The sequence below is a fragment of the Sinohyriopsis cumingii genome, chromosome 5 (assembly GCF_028554795.1).
Source record: "Sinohyriopsis cumingii isolate HCF-2022 chromosome 5, ASM2855479v2, whole genome shotgun sequence".
Taxonomy (NCBI): domain Eukaryota; kingdom Metazoa; phylum Mollusca; class Bivalvia; order Unionida; family Unionidae; genus Sinohyriopsis; species Sinohyriopsis cumingii.
In genome coordinates this window covers 115027623-115039689 of record NC_142965.1, presented here as the reverse complement: position 1 = coordinate 115039689, position 12067 = coordinate 115027623, and positions in this window count along the sequence as shown.

Here is a 12067-nt window from a genome sequence, read left to right as displayed (position 1 = left end):
TATCAAAGTATTACTCAATACATTTATACACGTATAAATCAATATGAGCATCAATAGGAGAACCTTACTGAAAAGAACTTTTAATCACTCTGAAGGCAGTAGAAGATGATGTAGAGAAAGCTCTATCAAACAGTTTTTTGATTGGCGGATCAGATTTAGAAACTTGGCTTTCAGCTTTTCGGGCAGAAAAGAACAATCTTATTGTTCTTGAAACCATTGACCGACTTCATGCATTAGCAGAAGACAGACCATTAGATCTAAACAATTTTTTCGAAAGAGTGTCGAACTCTTTCAAATGCATCGTACAAAATATAAAATCGGAAATGGGCTCTTACGTTGAAGTTAACGTTGAAAATATCAAGAAGGAAGTTGAAACAGAATTTTAAAGAATATTTTAACATGTACAGCGGGTTGTCCATTCTGTGGAGCAATGTGTATGATAGCCCATGCAGGTCATGATGGAGAACACTACACGTCGCTTCACCGGCCACAGGGATGCAATCGTTGGCATCGACGAGACAGCAAGGTACTGGTTACGAACACCTGTCCTGAAAACATCTCACTGCCAGACAAACATTTTATACATTACGAAAATGGCCTTGAAAAATCGTGTCTTTATAAGGATTACAAAACTATTTATCCAGAGTGGAAAATAACTGCAGATTTAATGGGAGATGAATCAAGCTTTTGGAACCTTTTCTTTGCAAAATATGCACACAAAAAACTGCTGGCGATGATTTACAAGTTCCAGATATACCCTTGTCATGGATGGAATTGACTTGGTAAGCAGAAATAAATAAGTTAGAAGACAAGCTGAACAAATAGAGCAAAGTTGAAAATTAGAAAGCCGTACTGGTTATGCAAGGAAAATGGCCTAGCTTTTTCTTTTCTGAAATAGTTGTTAAGAGGACCCGTTTTAAGCACACCTCCTTAAGAATAATCACGAATTTCGGAAAGGGATTGCCTTGCCAGTAAACGTAAGAGTAGAACAATCCTACTGACACAATAAGGCTAACACAATCAAATTTTTTGCTATTCCTCGATTGACAGATAATATTCAACGTACTTTTAAATATATGCATAGTATCCAGCCAACAAGTTTTGAAATATTTTGTGTATCGTTTTTTAAACTTTCATTGCTAACTGATATGGATCCGTTTATCGTCCCTATTAAGACTTCACTGCCAGAATAGTGCCATGAAAAGTTTATATGCTAGGGATTTTGACAAAGTCTGATATAAAACCTGGGCAGATTTTATGCGCATTTGACTTGGAACACATATCAAGACTAACACTAATAACACTGTTAATGTACTGACAAACACTACTTTTTATCTTATCAAATTCTCAAATGTACATATATTACAAAACTAAATTTGCTGACTTAGCATGTGATTAATGTCGATTCTGGAATTTCTGTTAACCGTATGATTGAAAATTAAAACAATAAACATTATTAAATAACAGCATCATAGCTACTTGAATCACATTCTAATAGTCTTCATTAGTTAATAATAATAATAATAATAATAATAATAAGACGTTAATGGAATAACAACATGGCACACCTCAGCTAAGGTAGCAAATTCTGTAAGAAGCTGTTTTACACATCGTTATCCAGAGTGAGTCGCAAAAAGATGTTACTGTTGCAAATTCTATAAATCAAGTACACTAATGAATATGGTTCCTTCAATCTGTGTCGTAATCTGCACTTCAGATAAAATGTACTCATACACTTTTGCTGATCCACTCCAGCTTGTGGGGTAAATAATAATACAATTATAATTATTGTTGTCGTAGTTGTTGGTATTGTAATTAATAACATTCAGTCTGGAGTGATGGTGATGAAAAATATAATATATTGTAATATTTTAAAACATTAAATACAAATACATATACAGTGATTAATAGCGTAGCTTGTTTTACAATTAATATAAGTGACAGTTTAGGACAAGTATGAATTTCAAATAACAGATAAAGCATCAGCAAGTCGTGGTAATTTCGCAACTGATTTCATATCATAATAAATATATTAGTATTGTTTTATTTACTTGTTTGTTGTTGGTAATTTATTTATATTATACTCTTTTAGTACAGTGTATATAGTTTATAGTAAATATTGCTAATATCAGGTACGATGCGTCATGTTAAATGAAAACACATTGTGGAGTGAAAGGCTGTTACAGCTTTACAGATAAATATTGTGTGTAACAGTTCTTGTAAAGATAGACTTTGCATGAGATATCGAGGATATAGCAACGGAAACATTAATGATAGTGTTTGCTATCAAAACAATAAACTGGTTTTCACTAACTAAAATAACATTATCTTAAATACGGTTCATGAAAAAATATGCAAATACTCTTTGTGCATATAATATATTTTTCGGGCGGATGATAGAAATAACAATTGACAAATAATACATGTTGGAAATGTATCATACATCTTGCGATATAAAGGCACAATGGAATAACGTTGAAGATGATTAGTTGTAAATTTCTCACCCATGTGATAGATGAAATATCGATGTGTTGCTGACCTTACTTTTCTTATCTCAGTATGGTTGCTTCAGCCACGTCGTCTTATTTAATGGTGTCTACACGATAGGAACTACTTTTAAAAAGATGAGACCTTTGTTGTCTTCTGGTGTACCTAATGAAGTTGCCATAAAATCAAACCAGAACAAATAGTGATACACAGCAAAAGGAAATTCACCCATAAACCAACTTAAAAGTTAACCTTATAAAAATAGTAAATACTTATTGTTAGTTTTATATGAGTTAATGTGATAATACAATAATATTATCAGATGTCTTTTATCTTTCTATTTTCTCATGCGTAGAACATGTGTACTTAGGGTCGACAGGTCGTCCCATTGTCCTCATTAATATATTCATATTAGTGCAACATATTGACACAACAATAATAAATCGCCCAAGATGCTCATTTGAAACTTCTCCAACACTTAACAATTATAACTTCCTTTAATTATTTTTCTCCTTTTCCAAGAGCGTCTTATATAGCTTGATTAACCTGTGATAATTATTCAGGTTTTCATAAAAGGTGTATGACCTCATGACCTTTATGTAAAGTGAGAATCAATAATAGTAGCTGACTAATATTTTTGAATGTGCTAAATATACTGCAAAAATGCAATATTATTTTAACTGGAGAGATTGGCGGTGGGGATAATAATCTGCCGCTGTTTGTACCACGACAAGGAAGTCCCGTCGCTGGGTTACACTATTTGGGGCTCCCCTCTGAAGAACCTATTGGGGAGACAAATAATGTAAAGTTTTGTTCTGTTCCAAACACATACACAGATTAAATTAGTCGTATACAAGTTTAAATCATTACATTATGAGCATTATTCAAACACGTTGCATCCAATGTTCAGTATAAACGTTCACACTAGAAAATATGCCTTTTATAGGGAAAGCTGTGCTAACAAGTAGACGTGATTATCTTTGCTCTAGCAATAGGCCAATTCAAACATAAAATATAAATGCATTGTAGAATATTAATACTAAATTCATCTTAATGGTTACACAGAAGAGATCACTGTTTTTGCCAGTACTAAATCTGTTAGAAGTTACATATATATAACTATTTTCAGTCTCAGTTAAAAGCCAGTAATGATAACTTAAATTGAAACACAAAATTAAGTAAACTATTTTGTAAATTGCAACTGATATTCCAACCAGAAAACTTATCACATGGTGTATTCAACTGTATAGAGCTGTGATAAAAATAATGAAACCATTATATATTAAACCCTTATCTATTAATATCGAATGCTTATATTTCTAATAAGAGATATTGTCAAAAATCATATGAGATATTTCAAACATATATGAATGTAAATTGGTTTAATGTATACCTAAATACCCTTTGATGCAGTCTAAACTCTGAATATGAAAAAGTATTAATACGTCTGATGTAAATATTACCCATCAAATGGTCTTCTGTTTTTTCCATTACCACACTACCCCTGGTAGATTTTATTTTTCAGATAAGGTAATCTAATGAAGTTTAAAGTCAACATATGCAAAGCTTTTTATATATGCAAAGCTTTTAGCTACTATATTAAATGAGACACACACACACACACACACACACACACACACACACACACATATATATATATATATATATATATATATATATATATATACATATATATATATATATATATATATATATATATATATATATATATATATATATATATATATATATATATATATATATATATATATATATATATATATGTATATATATAGCATCAGAATCTACCGTTACCTATCATGCGCAGAAAGCTACTGAAATGTGCATTGATCAATTATGTCATGTTTAAGGCACATTATTGTTAATCTGCATTGTTCATGTTCTAATAAATGCTTATGTGTGTATCATTCATATGCATGATGTTGTATTAACATGTAATACTAACTGTTTAACACGCGATTGACGTGTCTGTTTAACGAAACGCACTTGTATGGTTATATATATCCATTTAGTAAATAAGTTATTTCGCTGTACTTTAAAGATAATACATTATAATATCATATCATCTAGAAATGTTGAGAGGATCAATGAGAACTACAGTGGTATATTAAAATACCCTAATGATTATCTCGAAAAAATAAGACATTCATCAGCAAGTAGTCTTTTAAATGCACTGGCATTATATTATGTTGAGTATTCCTATATGCGGTACTTATTCATGTCAACGCAGTGATATATTTGAACATATTTTGTCATCATAATAATAAATATATATTATTAACAAAATTAAGTTGTTTTACTCTTTTTTAGATAGTACTGAACCTCACTGAATTTCATTCTTTATTCAATCATTACTTAATGAATGATATTGATCCATCTTAGAATTAACCATTGCAGTTTGCATTGATCATGAACACGAGGGTCCACACATGGCATATATTAAATGAAATACACGGTATATGACCCTTTCAGTTAGCATTTTCTTGTGATGACGTCATGATAAACATTATTATGTGTTACGTATCATGTTGTATCTCATGATTATCATGAAAGTAATAAATCTTTCTAGTGATCATGTAATGGTAAGCATTAGCATGGCATCATTATCCTTCATTAGGACGCATAAGAATAATCCATCTTTCGTGTGATGATGCAATGAAAGAACATAAATACATCCAACTGGCCTGTCTTAGTTCTAACATTACAACACAGTCTTACACACAATGTATCCCCTTTTAATGCGGCCTGGGCTATGACGTGGTACTTTTATAGGTCGAATGCAAGCTTTATACAGAGATATAACTGAAGCTCTGTTTTTCTTTGGGACTCTCTTTCTCCGTCACTATATATTCTCGTCTGTCATGATTGTATTCAATTAACGGACACGGTTGTTTTATCATACGAGGCTTATATGTGTATTGTCTAGTAGTCAATGTGACAACGAAGGTTGCTGGAGTAGTCTATAATTATATGAAATTTACCTAAACATATCGTGCAGGGCAATATGACAGCGGAGTTTCATCATATAATGCTTCCATGATCATTCTTTGAAATAATTAAATTGGGACCACCAGAGAAGTTTATTAATTCGAATGCGTTCTTAAGAGACACGGGTCCGACTGAAATACTTAATGCTGTCTACATGTTGTAGATCCGTAATATACGTAAATTCTACTCAAGCTTAAGGCGTATAAATTTGTGTTGCTTCTGATGTGATCAACAATTTCCTGTACACAAATAGATAAGGTATGCATACCACAAAAATGTCCCCTTCACTAGCTCCTAAAACGATCAAGAAATAAGCATTGCGTTAGAATCTGTAAATGATATTTACTGATGACAATTCTATGAAACTCGCATGATTATTAGAGCATGCAGACAACGTTTTGTCATGCACGAGTTTAACAGCCAGACAATATTTTAGAAAGATTACTCTACAAGGATATGAAGTAGGTTCCAGTGGTAGGTGTCTTTGCATGTCTACAAACATTAACGAAATTGTCCAGTTATCATCTCTGGTAATATTACAAGACGAATTTGTGAAATTATATCATTTAACGTTACGTCAGAAAATAGTGACCAACGGTGCCATAATTAAGGTACATTAACTTAAAAGATAACAACTCTAGAAAGATTCTACAATATAAAGATGCATATATTGACTTTATAGATATTAAAACGGTTTTGGTAAACAAAATTCAAAGCTATTAAATGCACCAAATATGTAAATGTTACAAACTAATAACATTATCAAACTTAAATTATCAGATACAATAATCGTCATTGTTAATCAAGAATATCCGGTTATTTGCAAATGAACATGCAAGAACTAATGAATGTCAGTTATTTGTAAAATGCATTTTGTAGAACTAATATATATATATTGCCAAAATCGATTTTAAATGTAGTGTCATAATACGTTAATTTGATGAATATGTCTCACTGTAAGATGAACTTGACATTTCACTCTTTTGGTTAGAGATTGGCCTTTATGGTTGTATATATGTTTCATCCTATAGTGCTTTGTCCTATTGGGTAGCTAGATAGGACAGCATCACCTCATCTAACCTGAATACCGTTCTCGATAACTGGCTTAAACAATGAACGTCCTTTTGCACGATGCTTGTCATTTCCTTTACACGTACTGATTATTATGATATGGTATCACGTCCTAAATTAGCAGAAATTCCTGGTAAGCTCTGATATATATATATATATATATATATATATATATATATATATATATATATATATATATATATATATATATATCTTTTGGCATACTAGCTGAATCCTGTCTATTCCGTGCTGCGCAAAAGTAAAGTTTCGAAAACTTAAACATAGAAATAAATTGCAAATATTTCTAGGAAGGTATGATATTAAACCCTTGAAAATTTATTATAAAGACCTAATATGTTTAGAAGATCACATCAATAAATATTTATGTTTTTACATCATCAGTAGGCTTCCTAACTGACATGATATTGAATAACTGGTTTATCGGAAAGACGAAGTCGATGAAATCGAAAGTGATGTAATTAAGTGATAATAGCTCCAGCAAAATAAGAAACAAACATAATTTCTGCATTTGGTTTATCTGATGAGTGACATTCTCTGACTATGAGTGTGATGTCCTGTCTGAAGTGAGTCTCATAGCATACTTTATATACAATACTGAGAGGTGCCCCATAATACTTGTATATACAATTTGTGCGAACAGGAAAATTAAGTTTTGAAATATTTACCAAAGAAGACTTTGAAAATGTTACCTGTTAAACCAGACTTTAATTATGCTTTTTGTAATATGAATGAGTTAAGATACGAGCTAAAGCATATGTCAAATGATTTCTGACACATTTAAGTGATTGTAAAATAACGTCAGCGGACACGCGTATATCAGCATAAACACAAGCTCTGTTTAACTTATGCTTCCAATTATTTTAAACAAGTAATTTATATAACGCCGTGATCATTGATACAGCAGTTTCAAAATGCCATTGAAAGCAGTCATTACTGTAATGAATACCCGGAGCCTTACTTGCACATGAGTTAATATAGTATACACATTCTTTCATACATTCATAAATAAAGACATAAGGACATACATACACGCATACCAACCTACCCCACTCCGCACACACATACATACATTCATACATACATGCGGAATACAATGTATTTTATCAACTTCTTTCCTTCCTAATGGTCAAAATTTTCTCTGGTGGTATATCATCATTAATTTGCTTAATTGAATAGACATATAAAGACTTCTTTCTCGTGAGTGGAACTCAAGAAACCGAAGAAAAGCATGTTGCAATGCAAATGTATATTGACCTTGAATGCACTCTGATGGTATTTCACTTTCAAGATTGCTACATAAATCAGGATATGAGCCTATTTGCGACAGATACAATAACATCTACTTCCTAAGATTTGTTTTATATGAGGAGTCTATTCTTCAGTGATAGGGTTAATGCTCAAAGCACGTTGGTGTAGTTTTCATTTTTACAGATTTTGCAAAGTTTATAGGACATCCCGATTTGAATAATGTTTGAATATTTGAAGTCACAATATTGAATCTTCTATCCATTGATGGGTGACTGCAGAGAAGCTGTGTTGCATTATTTTTCAATAATCTTAATGACAATGTGACGTTGCAGTCCAAAAATATGTCCTAGTTCTTTCCAGACCTTAAACAAAAAGTCTTTTGGCAACGTTTGGGATATTAATGGGTTGCCAAATTAACGGTTTTGGTAGTGATGTGTTCGGTAACATTAGGGACATAAATGGGTTCTTAAATTGAAAGATTAGGAAGACGCTTATTGTTATCTTCTGTACGGTTAATGAGCTGTCAATTTTAACGTGTTGTAAAAGGTTTAGTGATTTCAATGTAGGTTAAAGACACGAGAATGCCCTGATTGCTGTAAAAATGAACGGCCTATCAAACTTTGAGTTGTTTGTTTCAAAACAATAATGTTGTGCTCATCTTGGATGCGGTAAATGCGCAATATAAAGATGTAAATTTCTTGTCTGAACTTCCACACTGTTAATAATGGCTTGATAACATATTATTAAACTCACCTTCACCATTGGGGTATTTTGCCACCTTGCTGACTGGAATGGTTCATCTATTCGGCATAAAAATAGACCAAAGACGACAAGATTCTTTTATGGGAGACATTAACTGCATGAATCCAATAACAATTTATACCAAAAGCTACAAGTAAACCATCAGTTTTCATTCGTCTTTGACCCTATGAGCGGTAATCCCGTATATATTCTCCACGTACAAATGTGAATTGGGGAAGCAGTCGAATGAAGTTTAGTGTAGACAGTGTATTTATTCCGTAAGTAATGGACCCTTATGACCTTGGCTTCTGTCTTAGAGCAAAACCACTTTGACATTTACCTATATTTCTGTCATTTTAATTTTATGACATACGTTTAGATTCGTTCTTGTTGTTCTCTTTGTGTTTGATGCAAAAACATGTGCCATTGTTTCTCTACCTTCAAAAACTAAAATTACAACTGAATGATCTCTGCAAATTTAGCTTGAAAACAGGATCGGGAACGGAGTGGTCATTCATTAAATTTGCCTCGTTACACAACAACTCTGTATCAGTACTTGTCATGGAACTACAAAAGGACACTTCCAACTAAACCTAATATGTTATATATGTGCTGAACATCTTGTGTGTATCAAATAAATGTTTATTGCGTGCTTAATATTTTTCATGAAAATGTGTGGCTGCCACGTTCCTTTGCCGCGTTTAATGCGTCTTAAAAGATAAGTTGGATGATGGTTAATTCTTTTCTAATGAAATAACTTAACATGCATTTTGCTATATGCAGACTTGAAAGGTTTATTTCAGGATAGAGTGTGATCAGTTGTGACTCATAACAACAATCGATGTATGATTTTGATCCTGGTTTTTGACGAAACAAAATCACAATATGCCCCTTCCTCACTTTGAAACTTGTATATATTTTCATTTAAAGCTTTTAATTTACGATGCGAATTCTATATATGTCTTTGTTTTTCTGTGTGCATAACAGTGATGGTTCATGTGATTTTGTCATCATATCCCATCTTTTTTCTTACACTTTGAAAATTCATGACGTCTGAAAATAATTTCTTTGAAAATCTGGGCTCGATTATTTTCTTCGACACATTTTACCTTAATTATTTCCTAGCATATCACATACTTCACCCAAATTCAGGTTGTGCGAGATATTTCTGACCTACATCGTAAAATGAATTTATTACAAAACTCGTTAACATGCATTTATTGGGAAAAGTCATTAAACATAATTTACCACTTATGACAAATCTGGGATAGGACGAGACAAATTGATTTATCCATGCCCTGTGTAATGGAATGATGTGAAACAACTCTAATTGAAGCTCTCATGGACGCAGTCAATAATTTTGATAAAAGGTAAGAAGAAAATGATAATAAAATATATGCGTTTAATATTTACAAAACAATATTTACAGGCAAATGTTACGTAAACTTTACATAAAATGAGTGAGAAACAATTATTCCTTGTCAATTGAAATGGTAAACTTGATTTATATCGTTGGTCCTTTCTTTTATCGAAAATCATTTTACTGCCGTTAGTGAATATAATGGACATTGATATGAAGACAACTATGGATACAATCATGAGATTTACTTCATTTATATATTTTGTCTTTCTATGAATATATGTGACTACCGTTAAATTAACTAAATTTACCTGTTTGGCTTGATGAAAATTACTGTACAACATCGACATCCAATGTTGAGGATAGAATTTGGCCATTCCTTAGACTGTTCCTTCTGTACAATTCAATGTTTTGCAACAGAGATAATGCCTGGTTCGGACATCTATCTGCATATCATTTTACTCCATCAATTACTGAAAAGAGGGATTCCCATAAGATTGATATTGCACACCGTCACTTGTACTTCTTATTCAACTTGCATTCGTGTTCAAGAGCAATATCCCAGAAATTCCCCAATCGAACCCATTGAATGTTATGCCATACTGCATGTTCACTGCTCATCGCTGGACTAATGTACACTATGTGCACACTTGTATTCAGTCTTCTATAATAATAATAATAATAATAATAATAATAATAATAATAATAATAATAATAATAATAATAATAATATCAATAATAATAATATCAATAATAATACATTATTATTATTATTATCATTATTATTATTATTATTATTGACAATGACAATAACTGATACAAGTAGTGATGAATTTTGTCACCTATACAAATATAAATAGAAACGTTTTATGTCTGTATGACATGTTAAATACAGTTTTTATACGACGGATTACTCGATTACACCATTTGGCAGGATAAGCTTCAGCAATACATCAATTAAAAACTCAATTCTAAATAATATCGTTCTTTGCAGCTATAGTTTAGTCACATTTGGATAATACCACATACATTCCTGACTGATCATATATATTTCTATTAAATATAAAATTATATGTATTTATTTTCTAATAACACAACCATAAATGAATTTTTAATCTACGCAGGAACAGTTAAATCTAAGTAGAACTCGTTTTCTATCTTCTATTGGTCAATGTTTATTACTTCATGTCAATAAATGTATTTTAATTACCTGTACGATATGCCGAAGATGAGCAGAATAATGTCAGTAATGACCCGTACAGCTCCAACTACGTCGGCAATATATACATTCCATGAAGTACAATTCCCACTAGCTGTATATTGAAGAATGTCACAAGATGTAACATTAATGATACATCTTTAGAAAAATACATCGTATTGCATTAACGCATTCGCCCTTGAGCATAGAAATGTGCTGCAACGTGACTTTAATGAATATCAAAGGCTCAAAAAACAAGATGCACAAGTCCAGAGTAGTATATTTTGCTTTTATCTGACACACATATATCTAGATATATATATTTTTTAAATACATTTTTATGTAATTAATTATTTCTAACTTTTTTCAATAATTGTTTTTTATTTTCTTTCCGGTCTGGACAAACAAATATTATACAAAACCAATATAATTGAAGTCGAAGATCTGTTTTGTAATTGATAGCCATGTACATTGAAATTGCTTGTATATATGGTATATTTCTTTGATTATGTGTATTGCATAGCACTCAGTGACAATTGATCCAGCATTTGTGTTGCAATATCGTTTCAATTCTCTTTGTAAACACAATAATTGCCAATGATGCTGATCAGATTCATATGAAACCCCCATTCACACAGGGCTCTGATAAACACACACACACACACACACACACACACACACATACACACACATTTTGTTTCTGTGAATAACTGTTCATGGGATTCTTTATATAAAATCGTACGTGCATACGGATTCATGTATATGTGCATACATGTTTAGAGTTACATTTTTATGTAAGAGAAGAAGCTAACATGATCATCTTTATTATATCAGTGCATAACAGCGAAACCCATCTGATTCGGCTAAGTAATTAGATACAAAGAATCATTAGTTTTGTTCATCATAAAATTGTATGATACATAATGTTCATC